The sequence below is a fragment of the Euprymna scolopes genome, chromosome 38, assembly GCF_053919585.1.
Source record: "Euprymna scolopes isolate OS-2025 chromosome 38, ASM5391958v1, whole genome shotgun sequence".
NCBI classification, from domain to species: Eukaryota; Metazoa; Mollusca; class Cephalopoda; order Sepiida; family Sepiolidae; genus Euprymna; species Euprymna scolopes.
The window spans coordinates 72,395,789-72,419,396 of record NC_136519.1 but is presented as its reverse complement, the minus strand read 5'-3'; the positions used below and the strand labels follow the sequence as shown (position 1 = coordinate 72,419,396).

Here is a 23,608-nt window from a genome sequence, read left to right as displayed (position 1 = left end):
ATGTTCTTTAATCTCAGATGATCTACGCCTAGCATGTTTTACGCCTTTCTCGTACTTGGACGGAATGTGGTGCGTGATACCCTCAGTACGCCTCAGTAAACCGTGGGAATCGAACTCAGAGACCGATGACATTTAGTGGGATGCCTAGCAATCAAAATAGTTTCAAAATAGTGAAACTGAGATTTTTAAGCCTAAGGATCGCAGACTGAAAACGAGCCTGCCAATCTATCAAAAATATTTAATCATTACACTGTAAACCAGGACCCAAGCCAGAAATATTTGCAAGAATTGCGTTAAGAACAACAGTACTTCACAAACTAAAGCCAATATGGAATAACAGAAACATGAAACTCGGCTTAAAAATCAGATTGATGCGTCTTCTTGTCATCTCCATTTTTATTCGAACCTGATGAGGATGGTGCAGGCCACAGATGAGATGCTTTCAGAAAATGTTAAATATTTCATACAGGAGCCATATTAAAAATGAGAAATTAAGACAGACAAACACGCAGTGGCGTCATATAAAAATCTACTAAGCGTTCTTGAGGGCATCCGAAAATATCCCTTTTCATTGGTTACTACCGAGATGTAAGGGAGGGTGCAACTTCTCTCTCATGATTACTTATCCTTGATTCTTAACTTATCATGTTTAGCAAGGAGGAATCAAGCACATGTTTTTGAGTCATAGGTGGATATAACGCAGGTCGTCTAATTAATTAACGAACACGTTAGCCATTAGGCCACTCACTCTTGACTGCATAAGAGCCAAATACGGCATAAGATGAAGTACTAGTTATATGGCGTAAGACAAGTGTTATGTAAGTATGAGAAATAACAATAAGGGAGAAATTAAGTCCGCGGAGAAGGAATCTGATTTGGCGATGCAAGAACGCACGGTGTCTGGTTACAAAAAACTCAAGGTATCCTTTGGTTGTCAGAGAAAAAGTCGTAATTCTTGCCTTTGTTTCATTGCTTCAAGAGTAATAACATGGCAACCAAGAACGAAATACGAACCGAGTTATCGCCCTTGCTCCTGGAATTAGCTTTATATTTCAAGGCAATTCAAATTGTATTTTTTTCGTGCCACAATAGTATCTACCAGTCTCATACAATGTTGCTAATTAAAATTTTCAGGACGCGCTAGTTCAGAAGCAAAGATCTCCGTTTTAAAGTTATGGAATACTTTTCATACATTGTGTAAAATTATAGTGTATGAAAAGTTTAAATCTTGGAGTATAATAAATATATATATATATATATATATATATATATATATATATATATATATATATTGATGAATCGCACAGGTAAGAAATTCATTTTTATACTATGAAAAGGTTAGTAATTACAATTAAGAATAGGAAATTGGGGAAAAAATTTTTTTGTAACTTGTCTTCTTCCTAAGATTAAGGGTGGTGGTGTTTGATCAACACTGCTGGGGAGCCATGATGTAATACACTGTTTTGTTTTTAAATCCCCGAAACAGTGTTTCATGGTAAACAACTGATGATCCCTTAAAAAATATAAAAATTGGTATTATAGTAAATTTGAGAGTTGATGCAGTGATTGCAGGTGATTAAATGACTTACTGACTAGATGTTTTTTTTAATGAATGATAAAAAATAATTTTTTGTGTGGTTTCAAATGTTAAAAACTTCAAAGACTATATATATACATACAACATAATCAGTTTTACACACCAGTTCTAGTTAGATTACAGAAGTTAAGCAATGTCAGCACTACATGGGTGACCATTTGGGAATGCCAGACGCTGCACGTAGGAGGAAATCGACATCTTTCTTCAAGAACTGCAAAAAGCTATCGAGGTCATCTCCTCTGACTACGATATGCAGACTTCGGACTGCTTATGAATTTGATATTCTCATGAAACTTCCTCCTTTAAAGGAAACTGGTTTAACCTGCCTAGTGCGAATCCCGCTGATTATATGTAAAAATATTACGAATATACATAATATTTCGTGTTTTATAAACATATTTTAACATTTTTTAATCTGTAATTTGCGAGTTTAATATTAGCATTTAATTTAAATGTTAAAAATAAACAAGGGACGTAATTCATGAAGGAATGTTGTGTCTGGCTAATCGAGAAATGCAACGTTTCAAAAAAGATTCATAAATTCGTTGAGGATTTAGAGTTTATAGCGTTGGAAGATCACTGGAAGAGATATTTTCAAATATAAAAACAAATCATGTGTACAATAATTACTGTTCGGCAGGTATTAAGTATGGAAGAAATAGTTTCGTATGATGACTGGAGAGGAAATGGATACGGTAAGCTGGTTAACTTAAATCTAAAATTGCAAACAAAATCGGCGCTGTTTTACAATTTGTTACTGCGCAGGGGGGGACAACTCTCGTTTACTAAGAGATTCGTTCATTTTTTATCATCTCATCTCTCTCTATATAAATAAAATGAACTCATTTTTTCCCGTCTGATTTTGACATTAATAGGATTAAAAATCAAGATATTTCATGCAAATATAATATGCACAAACGGCAGAACAATATCTGAGGTGTGTTATAGGCTTATTATTTCTCAAATTCCTCGATAATCTTAGATTTCTATACTTTTTCTGCTGAGAAGTCACGGCCAAAATCGGTTAAGATCAATGGAAGTGGTAAAATATTTTCTCTCTAATAAATTCCTCCTCCCCCTGCCACCACTTAACACCGTTTGGGGATCGTTCACAAGGAACAGTTGAGAAGAGAACACCAGTTTGGCTTCGTAGTTCTTTCATGTGAAGTTATTTAAAATCACTAAACTAAGCTGCAGTGCTCTGTGGCGTAGTGGTTAGCGTGCTGGATAATTCACATTATATTTTCACGTTCGCGCCGACCTACCGTAGTCGTTTTTTTTTTTTTGTTTTTTTTCCTAAACAACTGGAATGGACTTTTCTTGGTGGCCGAACTGTTAACGTTACAGAGTTTTTTTGTTTTCTTTTCACACTTTATTTTCCTACTTTTAATCATGACTCCGGGTTTGATCCTTCCTACTTACCTACCATAACATTTTTTAAAACTCCCCCCCCCGTCCCGGAAACAAACACTCGGGCAACGCCGGGTACCCCCGCTAGTAATTTCATATTATAAGGTTTGTTACGGTAAAAAAAAAAAGTCGCCGCAGCTTTAAAAGTTTCATCCTTGTTTTATTAAAGAGTTTCATTTGGGGTATTTTTTTTTTTATGTTAAAGACTGATTTTTTTAATAACCTTACCATAACATTTACTTTTTAATAAAGTTGCCGAACTTCTTTTTTAAATGTTCTCATCTAATAGAAATAACGTGGGTTCGTTGGTTTTCTCTTAATAGTCGAGTAAAGACTACCATTCTGTATTATTAGTGTTATCAACTTTGTTAAATTAAAAATTCATCGCATCTTTCTTTTTTTAATATTTTGATTTTAAAAAATATCGCGTCCAAAATTATGAGATGAAAAAAAAATGAACGAATCCTTTGGTAAACTGCAGTTGGTCTCCCTCTGCATAGTGACAAATTGCAAAACATCACCACGAAATATATTTGACAGAAGAAAAAAAAAAAAAAACTCTGCTAGTGTTAGATTTTAACGTTAAACGTGAAGAAGCACATTATCGTTTACGAGGACCCTTCTAAAAGTAATGCATCCTATTTTTTAACTATAAAAAAGTTAAAGAGCTACGAAGACGGGACTTTTTATACTCCAGAATATATTTTTATACATTCTCCATACACTTTTACCAGCTATAAGCGATGGCTGCGCATAGGCGTCCGAAGCGGGCTTTGCCACTCACATCTCAATCGTCACTTTGAAATCGACGAACCCATCTTCTAACTGTGCAGACATCAACTACATCAGCTTCAGAAACGTTCCACAGGCGCCGGTAAATGTTGAGCGTGTCTTTTTTTTCTGCATGAAGAAATTCAATGACACATCTCTGAGTTTGACGTACGTCCATGAAAGGGGTTGTTTTCTTAGAGGCTCATACCGTCAATATCCGCAACTGAGAGATGAACCTCTCAGATCATGAATGCACAAATAACGATGCAATTTGTATCGTAATTGATCAATTCGGGCGGAATAAAAAATAGGAGGCATTACTTTGTCCCGCCTAATTAAACGTGTAGACTTGCACATATGTGCCTTTACAGTGAAAGATCAAGAAAATAAATCAATAAAGCAAAGTCTCTTTCATGCATATGTTGTTTATACGTGCTAATCTTTTTCCCCGGTTGCTTCATACCGTCGTTCATGACTGGACGTTTCCTTGTGTTTGCGTCTTATCGTTTGTTTAGCTAGACGGACAAAGCTCAACATGCATGAAAATACAATGGCGATTTACTGTGTTTTCAAGGTTTTATTTATTTATTTACATTATATATAGAGAGAGAGAGTGCGAGAGAGAGACAGAGAGACAGACAGAGACAGACAGAGACAGAGAGAGGCAGAGAGAGAGAGAGACAGACAGAAAGACAGAGCATACAGGGGAGAGATACAACGAAAAATGATTTACTTAAGTTTTTTAACTTAGTCTTAAGAATGGGATTTGAGAGACGCAGACGGGCAAAATTTCCATGTAACATTCGCTCAGATTATCTCTACACTGTCAGACGCATCTCGTTTGTATTGCTCCCAACTAGTGACTGCCGAGAAGTTCTGTTCTCTCACCCGAACGTGTGACGTATCTCTATGTCATATCATTCGACACCTACATTTCTAGCGCGTTTTGTCTCGTGAGTTAACCTTTGATCACGTTGCAATCACGCCACCGGTAACTGTGTATATTTTCTGTGTGCCATCAAGTCATCCTGACATGTACTAATGTGACCCTCACCGAAATTCATACCATCGTTACTTACTGGCATAGGGTCCTAATACAAAAAATAAACAGAAAATAGTTACTGAAATCTGAAATTGCGGTTGTATTCGTGACAAATTTTCCAGATTTTACAGAAAAATAAAACGCTAGCTGCTAACTCAAAGTTTTACTAACTAGATAAAAAAAAATCTCCCAATCTAGTGCCAAAGTCGCAAAATTAGCAAACCGTTTTAACATCTATATATTAAATACAATATACCGTTTGTAAAATATTTATTTTTAGAATATAAGCACGCAAAAGAAAGTAGTTTATAGCTATTTTAAAATGTTTAAAAGCGATACGAAAATCTCTCTCAAAATCACTGACTTAGATATTGAATGGCCTAATATGCTGTGATTATCTTGTTTACGAAATAACATGGAATATATTTATCTTTAAAATCAGGGTTTGGTTTAACTATTATGTTGCCAAATTACAAATATACAACGCTTTTTTTTTTTTTTTTTTTGGCGGACATATTCGTTGCTAATGGTGACACTGGGTTTCTATATTACAGCTATAATCTTGCTATCGACACTGTCAAGAACTTCAGATGAAAAAAAAAGCGTTGTCTTCATTACCATATTACGAGGAATCTTGTGGTACTAGGTGGGTAATGAAAGCGAGGGTGCGAGTTGATTTGGTGGAGGGGGAGGGGGTAAAGCATGTCAAAATGATCGCGATTATCAGCTTAGTCAGACTGATGCCGGTCCGATTAGACCCGGCATATACACTTTTCTCGATTTGTGTGTTGGTTCGCTTCGATAGACAGGAGACGAATGACTGGCCGATATAATGGGAGTAAGGTTTGTAATGGCCGGTGGGGTCTCTTCGTGAGCGGACACGACTATCTAACGACGATCTATCATAATGTTGGGGGGGTCACTAATTGAGTACAAAAGTAGCTTTCAATCATTAATCAAATGCTCTGCACCATCGTCCATCCATGATACCGACCTTCCTTCCCTCCTCGGCTGCGGCTTTTGAAGCAAGAGTAATACAGAAAGGCATAAAACGTGATTTAATAACAAAGTAGTTAGTAAGTTACGTCTTTGACAATCATGCCAACAGATTCTGAGATATTTGGTTTAGATGATATTGTTTTTTTTGTCGGGTTAAGGCATGGTTCTATGCAATTCTGGTAGGTATATCCTCCCAGGCTTTACCTTTTCATTTTGAGAAGAGTTTAATTATTGCTTATCGACCGAGGCATCTATACCGACGAGGCCGCTCAGGCATTTATTGTAGACTTGAGTTTTCTTCCTCTTTGTCGCTGGCTTTTCAGTCTCCAGTATTCGACCTTATGCCACATTTTCATGCAATGTGTTTTTGAGGATATAAATACGCGTTTGTAACAAAATGGCAATAAATTGCGCAGTACAAAAACATTAAATGGCGTTTGACTAACTAAAAATTTTAACGTTTCTGAAATTTGGAGATAATGATTGATTATTCGTATTAGTTGGATATATCGGACTACTGTTCTCATCTTGAGTTTATTTTCACAACGTTTCGGTCGATGTAACCTCCGACCTTTATCAGGTGTATGTTGTCGGGCTCGAGAATCTTTCTGTTAAACTCGAGAATCTTTCTGTTAAACTCGAGAACCTTTCTGTTAAACTCGAGAATCTTTCTGTTAAACTCGAGAATATTTCTCTTGAACTCGGGAATCTTTCTCTCGAATCTGCATGGAATTTTTAACAGAACACTTTATTTAATCTACGGGGTGGCATGATTGGTAGAAAATTCAATCCTCAATGCGAGCGACAAGTTTCATGGCTGAAAAAATGATATCCTGCAACAACCATCGATTAAGTGAAGGGTTTCGTGCAAAACCCCATGCATATTTCCGTGTTCGACAAACGATTTCTGAGTCTGACAGAAAACTTTGTGAGTTCGACAAGATGCATCCGAAGAAGGTCGGAGGTTACATCGACTAAAACATTATGAAAATAACACTCAAGGTGAGAACGATAGTCCGAATAATTCAACTAATGTTAAGTTTCGGTTCCTTTTAAATTCTTAAATCATAAAACAACCGGCACTAAGCCCCTTCTTCATAGAACGGCAGGTATCAACCCTTTCACTCAAGAGTACAGTGGTGTGCAAAATCGCACATTATGAAACGAATTGCATGGTTAAATTGAATGAAAAGCTGTAAATTTATTCAAATTTAGACACATGTAATTTGTGTAAACACCGTTAAAATTGATGAGATTTCGCTATTTTTTTAATGCGTGAATCTCGAGCGAGGACGAATAATGAATTTTTGTCTGTAATTTAAACAATTACAGGTTTCGTTTCAATTGAAAACCGGTTTCACAGAAATCGTTGAGAACGGCGTTTCATCATCGGCCTTCCTCTCGGTCGCTTCCCAGCGACTTCTAATGCAAGTTTCGGAATATTATTGTCAGTAGTTTCATCTATAAATATAAAAGCGAAAATGTATGTATGTATGTGTGTTCGCTTTTTCTGTATGTCTACAAAAGGATTCTTTCAGAGAAGCGGTCGCTCGCTTCACAACTTTTAAAAACTTTTTATATCACATATAAATCGTAATATCTCACAGTTAACAACGAAGCTCGCCTGTCTATTTAATTTGCTCGATTTCGGGAAGATAACTATTCAACATCTGTCGCTCGCCGCATGTGGGTTAGTCTTTTTCCTATAACATCTTGGGGGGGAGCGTTCAGCAGTAAATACTATCCCGCAGTCAAACTTGACCTCATTAACTCATTAAAACGGACACCTGCCAAATACAAGTAATTAAATAAATTCAAACGTGTTTCCGTTAGCATATCGCGATGGGGCAATCGTTAACGTCGCACGTTTGTTTGGTTTTTTTTCACACTTTAATTTAAAACTTTGCCTCAAGGGTTCAGATTCGATCCTCATACTTACTTTTTTTTCTAACCCCCCACCCCCGGAGTTTCCACACACACCTCCAAACACCCGGGCAACGCCGGGTACCCCTCGCTAGTCTATTTTATAAAGGACAGGTGTGTGTGTGTGTGTGTGTGTGTGTGTGTGTGTGTGTGTGTGTGTGTGTGTGTGTGTGTGTGTGTACAAGTTGAAGTTAAAATCTACATAAAAAAATAAAACATCCACAAAGTTTGTATAGTCTTAACCAACGTTGATGTGGATGAAAAATGTCTAAAAAAAAAAAATCATTCATTCTTTGGGAATTAACTGGGCCAGGTTTCGTCAGTAGAGGAGGTCGGGTTTTCAGCTATTTTCAATATTATAAAGGAAAAGACCGGGCAAGGGTGAGAGATGGATGAAGAGGGATGTGGCAAAATAGGAAGAGAGAAATAAGAAAGATAGAACGGATTGGGAGGTAGGTCGATAGGTGTTTTAATCCGATGCCTTCGTTCAGTCTCAAAAGTCAAAGGATACCGCTTGTAGGGGCAGCTGCGCATGTAATTGTGAGGCAATGGTTGCGCAATCCTCAACCACGCGTCTCTTGAATCAGCACTGTTGGAGTCCAGTGACAAGGAAAAGACCAGGCAACTGGAAACAATGCCGAGATAAGCAGAGACCACATACAGCACCTGGAAGTCCCAAATGATCACCCATTTAGTATTGACCAGGTTCAACGTTGCTTAACTTCGGTGATCACGCGGGAACCGGTGTGTCAACGTGATTATGTTGTACATGGTGTTTTAATATAAACGATGTTATATATACTTTTTACCTCTTCTGTTTATTTTTATTTATTTTTTTTTTAGCCTCCGGACAACTTCAGGTGGCCCTAATTCAATTCATTTCGTCAAGTCGCTTAATATAAAGTCTTTCATACCAATCGCTTTAGAGCTACATCGGTAGGAGACGCGGCTGACGCGCTAAAAGTTTTGGTTTCGATTCTAGCTGATGGCACCCATATCTTTTATAATTTTTTTTTTAATCAGTATTATAATATTAGGTACAACATACTATTCAATAGAGAATTGGCTCTGTAATAAATCAAATCAATGTGACATATATAGCAAACTTAGTCACATGGTGCTCAGCAGCAGTGGCTTAAAGATTATTTTATGCGTAATCGAATTAATAAAATTCGAATGTGGTTCCGCACGTATTAGCTTTTAATAATTCATATCAGATAATTTTCTGGCGGCAAAATCATTTCCGTGACGCAGTTACGGATTTATCCATCGAGCAAGGAAGTCTCACTTCAGTCTCAAAAGACAATGGATACCCGCTGTAAGGATAGCCGGGGTGTGTAATAGTGAGGCAAGGGCTGCCACACCTCTCCTGAATCGGTATTACTTGGCAAGGAGAAGTCCAGGACGACTGGGAACAATGCCGAGATAAGCGGAGATCACATACGCCACCTGAAAGTCCCAATTGGTCACTAATTTACTACTGACCAGGTCCAACGTTGCTTAACTTCGGTGATCCAGTGGGAACCGGTGTATCAACGTGATTATGCCGTATATCGAGCAAGGAACGTCTATAATTCCGGGTGGCTCTACATATTAAATACGCAGGTTGTCGAAAACGAAAAAGTGCAACATAGTTTTATCTTTATTAGTGTTGGGACGATTAATCGGAATCGGAATTTTTGGCGGCATTAGAATCGGAAAAAAAAAATCTGCTTATTTTTCTGATGTCGAAAACGATTCACTTAATTATCATTTCTCGCAATTTAATTTTCTATTGTTTGTACGAATAGCAAAACGATAAATGTTTATTGATCTTCAACTACTAGAAAAAAACTAAAATCTGTACATCAATCACCATACACACACAATATATGCACATATTTACGAAGGTTTTTACGGTAATCAATATATATATATATATATATATATATATATATATATATATGTACAGGTGGCCCTCAAAAAACAAAAGCTAAATGGAGGCTATCTAGAACATATGCTGCAGAACGGAGAAAAAAAGGCCCTCGTGGTTTGATGTGATATTTTGAATATAATAAACTAGTTATGACCAAAGTTTCATTTCATTCGGAGAAAATACTAAGAAACGGGGCCTAATTAGAGTTGGGGCCCGTTTTTTTTTAAGTCACCCTGTATATAACAAATTTATAGAAAAATCTTTAGAAATTTTGAAAGAATCGGAATACGGTATTATATCGGAATTGGATATTCAGAATAAAATCGGTAACCGTATCTGAATCGGGATAAATATAGAAATCGCCCCACCTCTAATTTTTACTCCTGTCAAGTAGATTATATTTTTGTTCAATTCTCTGTGCGCGTTTGCGTATAGCCTAACATCCACATCGCTTGACCACATCTTACCTAACTTAGTCAGAATATCGGTAATGTCCTTACTTAGAAAACTTGGAAACGCTAAACATAAAATTCATTTATTAGCAATAATTATTAAGCTCCTATAACATTGAGACCTTCCGCGAGATAATTAATAAATTTATTACGTTTAATGGTTATCTCCCTTGAGATCGAAACTCTTTAGAATCGCACTACTTTTTTTTTCCATAAAAATAAAATAAAATAAAAATACAGAACATATTCCTCTCATATTTCAAAGCGTCATTGTCACGTAGGGCGAGTAGTTATGAGACCAAAGCTCATAATACCAAGTTCGAATTGTTCAACCGGCGATACATTTATGTAATTCTGTACTGACGAATGTAAAATAAAACGCGAAACGTATATTCGTCTATGGATAAAAAATATTTATTTATTAATAATTATATATATATATATATATATATATATATATATATGTATATGGGTGCATATATATATATATATATATATATGCTTTAGACGGATCGAACTTTTGTTTTATTTCCTGACAAGGGGACATTTTCTCCAGAAATATCAGGTTTTTCATCATTGCGGATTTTATTAATATTAATAGCGAGTCTTACATATATACACATATTGCATGTGAAAGATCTATCGAAAAATTAATACATAATCATAAAGATTAATAACTTAATTATTGTCTTCGAGTATTTGTATTCGTTCAGCTATTCTTTCACTACATCCCTTCAATACATTGCTATCATCCGTCAGAAAAATCAATATACTAATATATATATATATATATATATATATATATATATATATATATATATATATATATATATATAATAGCTTCGAAACCAATCACAATGCAGATGTTTTTAAATAAACATTTATCTATTTAAACTCAAATTTTCCATCCATATAAGAGTTTGCGTCAGGAAAATATAGATTTTACGCGACATGTTAGTAAGCAATTATTGTTCAAGATCAAGATATTTTAAGTTCAAGTCTAATGATTTGTACCTTGTTGAGCAGGTGCAAACAAGCCGTATGAGTATTTTCACTATATTTTAGGGGGCGCAGCTCGTCCCTTGGACTTGGGGTTAGTAATATGAAAGTAAATTATTTTTACTATATTTTAAGCGCGAACTTAATCGAAGTTGATTTCCGCACTTTAAAATTATACAGGCCGATTTAAAATTTTACAGTGTCTGCGTTAAATTGTTTATTGTTTGTATTTCTTTCTTGCATGTTTACTATTCTTGATTTTTTTTCCATTTCTTACCTGCTTGTCACATGACCTAATATGTAATGATGTTGGTTAAGAGATATTCTAAAAATTCTTCCTGGATATTCCCAGTTTGAACATTGGCAAAAGAACTTATAAATATTCAACAATTAAATCGGTACTGAGTATATAAAAAAGGCAACCAAAATGAAACTGAGAGCAATCGACACGAGTGAATTAAATAAACGTTTCCGTTCCAGATTTACACAAGTTTAACGAGTGCGACAAAAGGGCATGTAAAGAAGACTGAAGAATATAAATGGCGGACTGAGGTCTGGTGTAGCCCGGCGCCAACTCCTTGATTGTATGTTCTCAAAACTTACTTATAATTCAAGAATAACTCGACTGTGAAACGCGATAAACGCCATTTTCCAAACTACGAAACTATCGCTACAAAAAGTGTTGTTGCAACACTTGATTAAACTTCAATGTAATATCTTACATAATCTGATACCGGCATGAGTTCTCTTTGCTTTCATTTAAAGTAAGTTTTTAGTTCAAATTTAGAGTAATACTATCAGAAGTACCAGTCGTTGACTGGGTTCAAAAATAGGCTACGTTTTTTATATTTCTGTATTTTAGGAGTTAGGCGCAAATATAGACCCCCCCCAACTTTAATGCACTGCCACTGTTCGAAATGTAACACACCCATTTTTGATTCTCGATACCCCTTCTATCATTGTATGTGGTCAGTTTTGTATAATAGTCAACCATATAGGAGCCTATTTGTGTACACACACACACGCACGCACACATTCAGCTATATTATATAAATTATTTAAATATTGGTCAAATTCTATTTCGGTAATCTAAATTGGTTTCAACATTACTCACAAACAGCTTCTTTTTTTTTTTTTCTAAACTATATTTTAGTAAAAAAAAATTTAAATCCATTCTATGAGATCAAGATAGACCCCATAATTTTATTATACACATATTCAAACTTAAACACGGTTATCACAATAATTTTAAGTGGATCTATATTGAAAATAGAAAAAAAAAACTAGTTAAACTTTGTGACGTATTTCCATTCTATGGAGATCAGACGCGAACGCAGATTCCATAATTTTATTATACCATACTTCTTGAAACTGAAACATAATTATAAAAATATACTTACGCAAATCGATAGCTTTTCTTATACTTTTTGGAATATTTTAATTCTATGAATGCCAGGCACAAATGCAGACGCCACAATTTTTATATACCATCCTTGTTCAAACTGAAAAATACCTGTCAAAGTATTTTTATGCGCATCTATATCAAAAACGTTTTTAAAACTTTTTAGTTTTTTTATTTCCCTTCTTTGCGGACTGGGCGTGTACGCAGACCACATATTTTTTAATAATCTACTTCTGGTCAAAATGTAACATACATATTTTCTCCTTGATATCACTTCTATAATTGTATGTGGCCAGTTTTGTGTAATTTTAAACCGTATAGGAGCCTATTTATGGACCACACGCACATTTAGCTTTATTATATAGATATTTGTCCTTTTATGGTTTTATGATGCAATTCAAACTAATTGAATTTATTGCGGTTCGCATTGGGGCTTTTAAATTTCTAATAATGAGAAATATGAGAACGGGAGATAGTTCGCTAGTTACCCTGTCGCTAACGTCGGCACGCCACTTGAGTGCACAACGAGCGAAACCTTGTAACACGGATTTTAACCAAGAAGAGAGAAAGAGTTGGGGAGGGGTAAATACCAACTTACCGTTGGATCGTGGTGCTTAGTGGAATAAACAGCGTCCCCTTATGAGGGGCTTCAAACCCGAACAATTGGGGGTCAATTCAATAGCATCAAAAGGTTTATCAGGAATCCGCAATCGATTTTGATAAGTAAATCATTCTTACCTGCAAAGATACAAAAATCGACAACAATTACAATAAGAAAAAGCACACACAAAATATATATAATTTTTTTAGAGATAATACGGTTAATTAGCGTCTTCAACCTTGAAGGTATTTCCCTTCAAGGTTAAAAACGCTAATTGACTGTATTATTGTTGACAAAAATTAACAACAAATTCTAAACAAGTTTAAAGGTGATAAAAAATAACACGTAAAGTGATATAGGATTCGTGGCATATCGGTTAACGCATTAGACTATAATACACATAGTCTAAACTTCGATTCCTATAAACAGTCAATCTACGCTGACGAGAAGTAGCACACGAAAACTACATGTCAATAAATTACTGTTTTATAAGTAAAATAATAATAATAATAATAATAATATATATATATATATATATACTAGCAAAAGTACCCGTCGTTGACTGGGTTCAAAAATAGCCTACAAAAAATGGACTTTGATTTATGAAAGTATGATAGGTTACGAAAAGGAAGGGTTGTAAATGAGTTAGCTTCGAATGTAGGGGAATCAAAACCAAAGCAAAATATGATGAAAGTAAAAATAAAATAGATAAACCCCATAATTTATTATACCATACCTGTTCACACTGAAACACTTATCACAATATTCTGTGAATATATATTAAAAAACCTTGTTAAACTTAGTTGCATATTTCCATTATATGGAGATCAGGTGCGAACGAGCACCCCATAATTTTATTATACCATATTTCTTCAAACTGAAATATAATTATCAAAGTATACTTACGCAGATAGTTATGAAAAGTCTTTATTAAAGTTTGTGCCTATTTCCATTGCATGGAGGCCAGGTGCGAACGCAGACCCCACAATTTTATTATATCATCCCTATTTAAGCTAAAACATACTTATCAAAGTATTCTTATGTACATCTATATAAAAAAAAACACTTGTAAACGTTTTTTTTTTTTTATATTTAAATTTTTTATTTCAATACTTTGTGGACCAGGCGCGAACGCAGACTCCACAATTTTAATGAACCACTGTTCTGCCAGATCAAACATAGCCATTCCTGTGTCTCGATACATCTATCATTATATGTGATCAGTTTTTTTTTTTAATAGTCAACCATATAGGAGCCTATTCGTGACCACACACACACACAGCTTTATATTATAGATATAAACGAAGAGGTAATTATTAAGTTTACAAGTCAAAATCTTCTGTAAACATAAAGAGAATATAAATATTAATATATTTATATGTTAATTCTAACTAGATGAAAAAAACAAATATAACCAATACTAGAAATTGAGCTTCTTAAAAAAATAAATAAATAAAAGTAAAAGATTGTAAATGATAATTTACAACAGTTTATTATTCGACAGGAAACTCAGAAAGAAACATTACGAATTCCTTAATTCGTAAAGTTTAAAATACGAAACATTTTAGCAAAATAATTGTTATGCGTATTGGATTGCTATTTATGCGAATATTAACTCCAATGACCATTTTGTTTCTGGACCTACGTGATCGCTAAATATCCTTTTACCTTCAATTTTTCGTTTCTCTTCTGAATTTTATAGCCATTTCTACTAAGTATTATGCATATATAATTAGTTTTCATATTGCGCAGTTTTAATTTATGCTACTATCAGTAAAATCATAGCTTTGCTATAAGAATTATTTTGTCAAAACCTTTTCCCGTTGCGAACAGAACGCATTCTTTCAAACTCCGCGGGTTAAGGAATTCTTAATTTTATTATTATCAAAAATATAATTATTTTTAATATTATCAAAAAAATAATTAATTATTATTATTATTATTACTATTATTATTATCATAAAAAATATAATTATTTTTTTATTATCAAAAAATATAATTAATATTATTAAAAAATATAATTATTTTTATTGTTATGAAAAAATATAATTATTTTTATTGTTATGAAAAAATATAATTATTTTTATTATTATCAAAAAATATAATTATTTTTATTATTATCAAAAAATATAATTATTTTTATTATTAATCAAAAAATATAATTATTTTTATTATTATCAAAAAATATAATTATTTTTATTATTATAAAAGAATATAATTATTTTTATTATTATAAAAGAATATAATTATTTGTTATTAATATTAAAAAATATAAAATTATTTTATTAATATCAAAAAATATAATTATTTTTATTATTATCAAAAAATATAATTATTTTATTATTATAATAAAATATAATTATTTTTATTATTATCAAAAAATATAATTATTTTATTTATATTAAAAAAATATAATTATTTTATTAATATTAAAAAAATATATTTTTATTATTATCTAAAAATATAATTATTTTTATTATTATCAAAAAATATAATTATTTTATTATTATCTAAAAATATAATTATTTTATTAATATTAAAAAAATAATTATTTTTATTATTATCAAAAAAATATAATTATTTTTATTATTATCAAAAAATATAATTATTTTTATCATTAGCAAAAGTGAGCAAAATTAAAAGTTAGTTTTTCTTTTATGCTAAACTTCTGTGGTGACTAATCCGTATTAATCCTTAACTATGCATCGAACGGATACCATAATACCTAGTTCGCTACACCTTATAAAACAACGGTCTATAACAACTTTCAACAAAATCGGTTCAGTAGTTTCAGAGAAATTTTGAACTGACAGATAAACAAAACGAAATATTAGATTATAAAGACGTGTGCGTATGTATGTATGTATGTTTCTATGTATGTATGTATGTATGTATGTATGTATGTATCTAATACATAAATAATAAAACAACATATCTGTATATGTATATATATATATATGCATGCATATGTGTATTTATATATATGCATATATGTGCATGTATATTTACATGTATATATATATATGTATATAGGCATATATATGTGTATGTATGTATGTATATATGGATATATATGTGTATCTGTATGTATATATTTATGCATATTTATATACATGTGTATATGTATTTGTATATGTATGTATATTTATACAAAGAATAATTTGAAAGTCTTACAAATCGACATCGACACACGAGAAGAACTTACTCTGCAAAAGCCGAAGTGGCGAAGGCTTGAACATGACAGTTGTGATGTTCTTCGCAAAGGTTTAATTGATGGTCTTAACCGTGACACACAGAGCTGAAAATGCGACACCTTTGAACTTTTGTTTTTGTCAAAAGCTGGCTACGTCAACCATCTTAAGTCGCGCAGAACTCCTGCTCAGGTCAACTTTGCACTTATTAGTCCGAACCAAACGATCTGTTTAACATGCAGCAAAGTTTGAAAGTCTACTGCTGGTTTGAGAAGACATGTGATTGTTCATAGGAATACCCTTCAACCTCCAGAGGAAGTCTACTCGATGGAAACTACTCAATTTGTATGTCACATCTGATTCAAGATGTGCAAATCTGCGGCGGGAGTGCAGAATCACCTGAGATGGCATGGACGACAAGATTGGGCGGGTTAGGGTTTAGGGTTAGAACTCAAACAAAAAACTCAATGTGACGGCAATCATCTGAAAAGATGCAGCAATCATCATATGTATGCATATGTGTGTATGCATATGTACGTATGTACGTATATATGTGTGTGTATGTATGTATACGTATGTATATGACAATATGTATATATGTGTGTATGTGTATATAATATATATATATATCAATGACAGTCTTTAGTGTTATGTCTGCTCGAGTGTGTGCAAATCGCTTCCAGGACTGAAAAGTCATCTTCGGACACACGGACTTTCAGTGACAAGACGTTGCAATCATTATTATGTAGGCGGATGTGTCATTTCGTCCGTCTATTTTACGACTTAATATTTTACAGTTGGCAATGAATGCCAATATGGCCATAGAGAATTAGAAAGAGAAGAATTACAAAGGTTATTAAAAACAAAATGTTTTATTTAATTAACGAATATTTAACTGACGATGACAATTATTTTCGCAGAAGAAAAAAGTCTTTTTTAATAACATTAACCTTGACAAATATGATGTAAACACGAAAATTATTATCAACGCAACGAGTACAGTACAATCATGATTACGGTTCTCGCTAGATCACTGGAGTTTGACGATGCTAATCCTGACCAGTACAAAATGGGTGGCAATTTACAAATACTCTAGCGGTTATATGTATCCCCCCCTTAACTGAGATATACCCCGTGTCTGAAGGATAGCCATTTTGAAATCTTCTCTCCGATTGACGGTTCCACTTTTGTATTTCTCTTTGAGAAGAGGCTTTCTCCGGAAATTACGGAAGACGTACAACATCCCTGATATGTTATTAGTATTTAACGAAGAGTCTCATAATTACTGATTTGTTATGTGAAATATCTTTTTAAAAAGATGATGAAATGTTGTGAAAATTCGTAACTAAAATACCCCGTTTGGTTGTTTTTTTGTTTTTTTTTTTGTTCATGCTTTTTTCACCATTCCATTTTTTTCTGCATTTCCATCAGCATTCACAATATATAATTAAAATGTCCATTTACTTTAATAATTGGTTAAGGACACTAAATTTAATAAGATTGATCTAATAGGTGGTTCATAAAGTACTTATAACAAAAATTGTTGTTGGTGATGCTCAAGTGATTGAGAAACACAACGCCAACATTTTTTTATCTGTTGGAAACGCAATATTCTTTAGAAATTTTACGTTGAAAATATATTTATATATCGAAAAATCAAATGCTGAAAATGTTTAAACATTACTGGTGTCAAATTTACAAGTATGGAATACAGAAAAAGGATTTAAGTGTAGTGTATATATATATATATATATATATATATATATATATATATATATATATATATATATTCAGCCACTCTGATGAGTCGTAGACGACGAAACACGTGTCAGTGGATAATTATATTTTAAAAATAATATATATGTGCCGCTCCCCATTTAGGGGATACCACATTTGTCAAAGAGAAAATTATTCCGAATTCGCATTTAGGTAAAAATGCACTTTTGTATAAATAATTGAATTCGTTCAAAGAGTACCACTAACAAAAAACAAATAAAAACACACACATTATATATATATTATATATATATATATATATATATATATATATATATATAATGTTGTTTATTCGCCTAAATCAAGGAACAGTGCCACTAAGTCGTAAAGGGGATACTAATAGGGATCAGATCTGCAGAGATACCATGTAGGGAGTTAGACAGCGAGATGTATGTTCACATTACACTTGAACTTCTACAGTCAGAAGCAGGGCCTGCGAGAGAATTTCAAAGTCTAGCAAATCGAGGAAAGAAGCTATTTGTAGTTGAAGGCTTTTCGGCATCCAGGGATGTCTACAATGTAGGGGAGGGATTTTGCTGCTGGGCGGGTTTGTCGGGGGTATTTACGTTGAGGGAGTACTAGTGCTTTACGTTCGTTTGAGTACTTACCATTAAAGTACTTGTAAAACAGGCATAGGGATGCCACATTTCGGCGAGGAGACAGAGGATTGAGTTTGACCGACAGTGCGGGATCTATTAGGTTGGCTAGGCTACATTTTTTTAGCACTATCTAGAAGCGAGAGACTAATAGCAGATGTGCCAGCCCAGATGTGACAACAATACTCCATGTGTGGGCGAATAGTGGCTTTGTAGATATACGGGATACTCTCAGATGGCAGTAACCTAGGAACAAAACATTAAGAATCTAGTCTAAGCTACTATTTAATCCGTAGGGGGGAATATATTGATCTATATTTTTCGAAGAGTATCAAAGAAAGTGATGTAGTTACCCTGACAGAACTCGAACCTCGCGACTTATTATAAAACCGGTTATAGTCAAGATATTTTGCTTTTTGACTACCAGTTTTTGCTCCGCATATGGGAAGACGTTGACGAGCAAAATATGGTCCCTTCTGATTAATGATTATTATTCTTTTGTGTATTCATTTTTTTCGGACTGTTATTCCCATCATCATAGTTGCTGTCACGTTTCTGTCAACTAATCCTCTGGCCTTCTTCAGGTGATTAACCGCGACGGGATAGAAATGCCGAGTCTTGTAACTGCATCCTCAGTAATTATTGCCTGTCATAGTTTTTGTCTCACCACGTTTTGGGCAACTAATCTTCTGGCCTGTTTTAAATAGGATTGAAACCTTTATCTTCAGACAATGCTCACTTGGAGCTGTAGAAACTCAACACCTCTATCCACTAAGTCACGGGTATCTACAACAGCTATGAAGATGAGAATAACAATCCGCAAAAATAAATAAATAAATAAAAAATAAATAAATACACAAATTATGAAGTCTCATCTTAAAGGATTCCAAGAAAAAAAAAGAAGAAAAATAATATACGATTATTATCCTCTCAAATAATGTGAAAATTCGTTTTTCCTCGTATTAAGAATGATTTCTCCACTTCAGCATGTCTAATTGTCCATCCGAATGGACAACAAAAACCGGAAGTCAAAAAGAGTCAACAATCTTGGCGATAACCTAATAAACTTTATTTACTATTGTCATTTTTTATTTTTAGTGTTGGGTTCACATATTTTGCGGACAAGGAAAACCACACCGGATATGCATTACTCACATGCTGGATAGCTTCATGATAAACCCCAATCCCAGATTCACGAAACTGTAGATACCATAAAAAAAAAAAAAAAACAAGCCTCAGTCTAAACACTAACAAATGCCAAACCTACCCATCACTACTATCAAATACAATAACCCTTCACCCCCAAAAACAAAACCTTCTTTGAAAAATCCATACATAGCAAATAGAAACCAGAAATAGTGCTAATTGAAAAATGGAATGACGATGATCATCTAATCATCCTGGAATGACGATGATCATCTAATCATCCTGGAATGATGACGATCATCTAATCATCCTGGAATGATGATGATCATCTAATCATCCTGGAATGATGACGGATGATTCGCGCTGAATTGTTCAGCAAGGATTGCGCAATCTCTAACCACTTCTCCTTCGAGTTATTACTGCTTGGTTCCAAACGCAAGAAGTCAAGGAAGACTGTAAATAATGCAGAGCACATACAGCACCTAGTATTCCCAAATGGTCACCCATTTTAATACTAACCAAGCTCAGTACTGCTTAACTTCGGTGATCTAACGAGAACAATGATTATGCCGTATGTCTAGCAAATATTAAGCTACACAAGTTAACATAAGATTCGCAGCCATATTGAAAAAGAAAAAGTGTACGTCATAGACGGGCACATGAGCTATTGGTCTTCTAGCAAAACCTGATAAATAAACCACTTGATTGACCACAGGAGAGATCGGGAAAAAGAGGTGGCCTGTTTTTTTTTATGGGTCTCATTTTTCAGAAGCCACAAGATCTGACATGCAGACTCTCTGGGGAAGGCGAAAGTCGAAACTGCTCGTTTGATTGCCAGGGGCCAGTTCGTGCAATGACCGATATTTGAGAGAGATAAGAAGGAGGTCGAGGTTACACAAATAAAAGCATAATAAAAATAAAAAAATAAAGGTATGATCAGATGCAATGGAGGTCGCGCAATTCTGGCCAATCGTTTTAGCACCCTTCGATGTTTTAATCTTTTTACCGGCCAAAGGAGATCAGTGGAATAGTTTACAGTTCGGGTTTCAATGAGGCGATAACTGATCCGCCTCCCTTTTTTATCTCCTTATTGTAGAGAGGGAAAGAAAGGGGCGGTGTACTTGGAGGAAGACGATATAATTTCGTAACATTTCTGTTATGGGTCAATGGGGGGAGATTACGCACGTCCAGTTATTTCATGTGGACTAGACACGAAAAGAAAAAAATGGTATTATGTAAAAAAAATTAAAAACCAGTAAAACACGAGTAAATTAAGTACATATCTAGTTTCGTACAAATGATTGAATACGCGAGATTCTGAACCTTATCATGTCTATATAATGTTACGTTTCTGAATTTTTGAGATGAGGATTGGTTATTCGTATTATTTGGATGCTTCAGACTACTGTTCTCATCTTATGTATCATTTTTACTACATTTCGGTCGATGTAACCGCCGACCTTCTTCTGGTGTATCTTCTTGAGAGAGAAGCTATATAATTCGAAATTGTATTTTTCGGTCGCCCACACTGAGAATTGAACCTCCAACCTTGAGGAGAATATCACTTTTACAGTTGAATTTTCCAAGTACTCTAATCTCTATGGCTATAACAACAACAACATATTATTTTCATCGTTTTGACTCTCGAGTATATATCCGAGACAGTTAATCAACCGAGAACCACATTACTATATAAAAGCATATAAGATATTCAAGGATACACACTCGAGCGTCAAAACAATGAAAAGAAAATGCTGCTGTTCTAGCGCTACTAATCACTGCGCCACGAGTCCTTGCGAACCAGTCATGGCTGACGGAACGAGAACATGCTACCCCCGTGAAGTAAATAAAAGTGTTCCGTTCGAAATTCCATCCAAATTCCCGAGTTCAACAGAAACATTTCTGAGTTCGACAAGATACACATGAAGAAGGTCAGAGGTTACATCGGCGGAAACGTTGTGAAAATGACTCTCAAGATCAGGACAGGGCCCCAAGGAATCCAAATAATCGTATTTATAAAACTCATTATGCATGTTTGTCTGTCTGTCTCCATATGTCTAACCCTAACCCAAAACTAAAAGTCGCAGAGCGATTCAAATGATTTGATTTTTATGGACCGTTTTTTTATGGGTTTTTAACCGGTTAAAACATTTTTAAGGGATCAAAAATTGAGCAAAATTGAAAAAAAAAATCATTATACATTTTGTACATTCATTTTTATTTTTAATTTTTAATCAGTTCATATGCGCGTCACGTTGGTACAGTGGTAACGTCACCAGCTTTGAATGCTACAGTTTTGCTTTCGGTTTCGATTCTTGCACCCAAATACATTTTTTTTTTAACTTTTGAAATCGCAATTCTATAATAATATGCACGAAATCTGGACAAATTAAAATCTCATATTTAAGCGTATTTAACGCCCGGGCAAAGCCAGCCCCCCTCCCCCGCTAGTACTTCTATATGATGTTGTACAAAAACCATTATATATATATATATATATATATATATATATATATATATATATATATATATATGCACTTAAATGTATTTATATGTATAAAATAATATATGTATGTTATACGTTTGAATTATAGCACGAACATTTCGTAAAATAAACATTTTTTTTAAGGATCTTTATAATTTCGGCGTAAGCGTAATAATGTTTTGTTTTTTTTTTTCGTGCCAGTAATAATTTATTTATAGACAACATATTGTTTTGTTTTGTTTTTTTTACTTACCTTCGATTCGTAAATGCAAAATATAAAATAATTCAATATTATTATGTTTCGTAAAAAAGTAATGTTATCCATTAATAATATAATTAATAGACTTGCAAATAAAAAAATTTCAAAAATAATTAATTTTCAAAAGATTTTAATGATCTAAATTCAATAATTCCGAATTATTAGTTTTAAATAAAGAATTTATAGATTTTACATTCTTTTTAAAGTATTTTAATAATATAAGAATGTCAATTGTCATCTGTTCAATTCTAGAATTAACACCAATTTTAAAATGTATCGTAAAAATGTACTTCATTTGACACTAGTGCCTACCGTTTTTAGTGGCTAACTTCCAAAATATGGAAACCCATAAGGGATATGTTATTTATGTCAGCCATAACGTACGTTAGTAGTAAAAGTTCATACATTTATTGCATAAGACAAATATTTTTCCGGCATACAAATAATTACATAAATCTTTTAGAATAATAAGTTTGTATTTTTTAATGAAATTTGTGTAAATATCAAAATCTAACAAAATAAAACTATAGAAGAACGATTTTACTTTCATTATTCATTTTTAGCGCCTTTGGCCATCAGTCAAATTCACATATTTTAATTTATACAGATTTCGTATTTATTATTATACAGTTAATTCTCTATTGATTCTCAATTTATATTGTACTCAATATTAAGTAGTGATTTCAAAAGTCAAGAAAAAAAAAATGACTTGTGTGTCATTAGCTAACATCAAAATCAAAACATCTAGCTCTCCAGCATTATTCGTTACCATCTGACATAAATTCGTACACATAAAATTTATGTTGTTGAAGATATAAACGTATATTTGCATATGCGTATAAATAACCTTATGCCTGCCAAGTTCCATTTTTAAAAAAGAAATTTGCCCCCTTAGCAGCTATTTTTACATGCTAAAAAAACAAATCAAATTTGTTCCACAAGGGTAGATCCCCTATATATCAAGTTTCAAGTTTGTAAACCAAAAATAAACAATATAGTTTGGTAGAGACCGTTCCTCAGTCAGACAAGGTTACTTTTATATAG

At 33.4% G+C, this 23,608-nt stretch overlaps 1 protein-coding gene across 2 annotated transcripts in view; it reads right to left on the bottom strand.

Annotated features, from left to right (window-relative positions):
• The window catches only part of LOC145263180 (uncharacterized), a 481,342-nt gene that overhangs the window by 333,257 nt on the left and 124,477 nt on the right, over nucleotides 1-23,608 (bottom strand). The window contains exon 1 of one of the 2 annotated variants that reach the window (XM_080120229.1): nucleotides 13,109-13,127. The exons of the other annotated variant lie outside the window; for it this stretch is intronic. The gene's annotated coding sequence lies outside the window, so the exon portion shown is untranslated. Of the gene's footprint in view, nucleotides 1-13,108; nucleotides 13,128-23,608 lie in introns of those variants that run through there. 2 annotated transcript variants of the gene reach the window in all.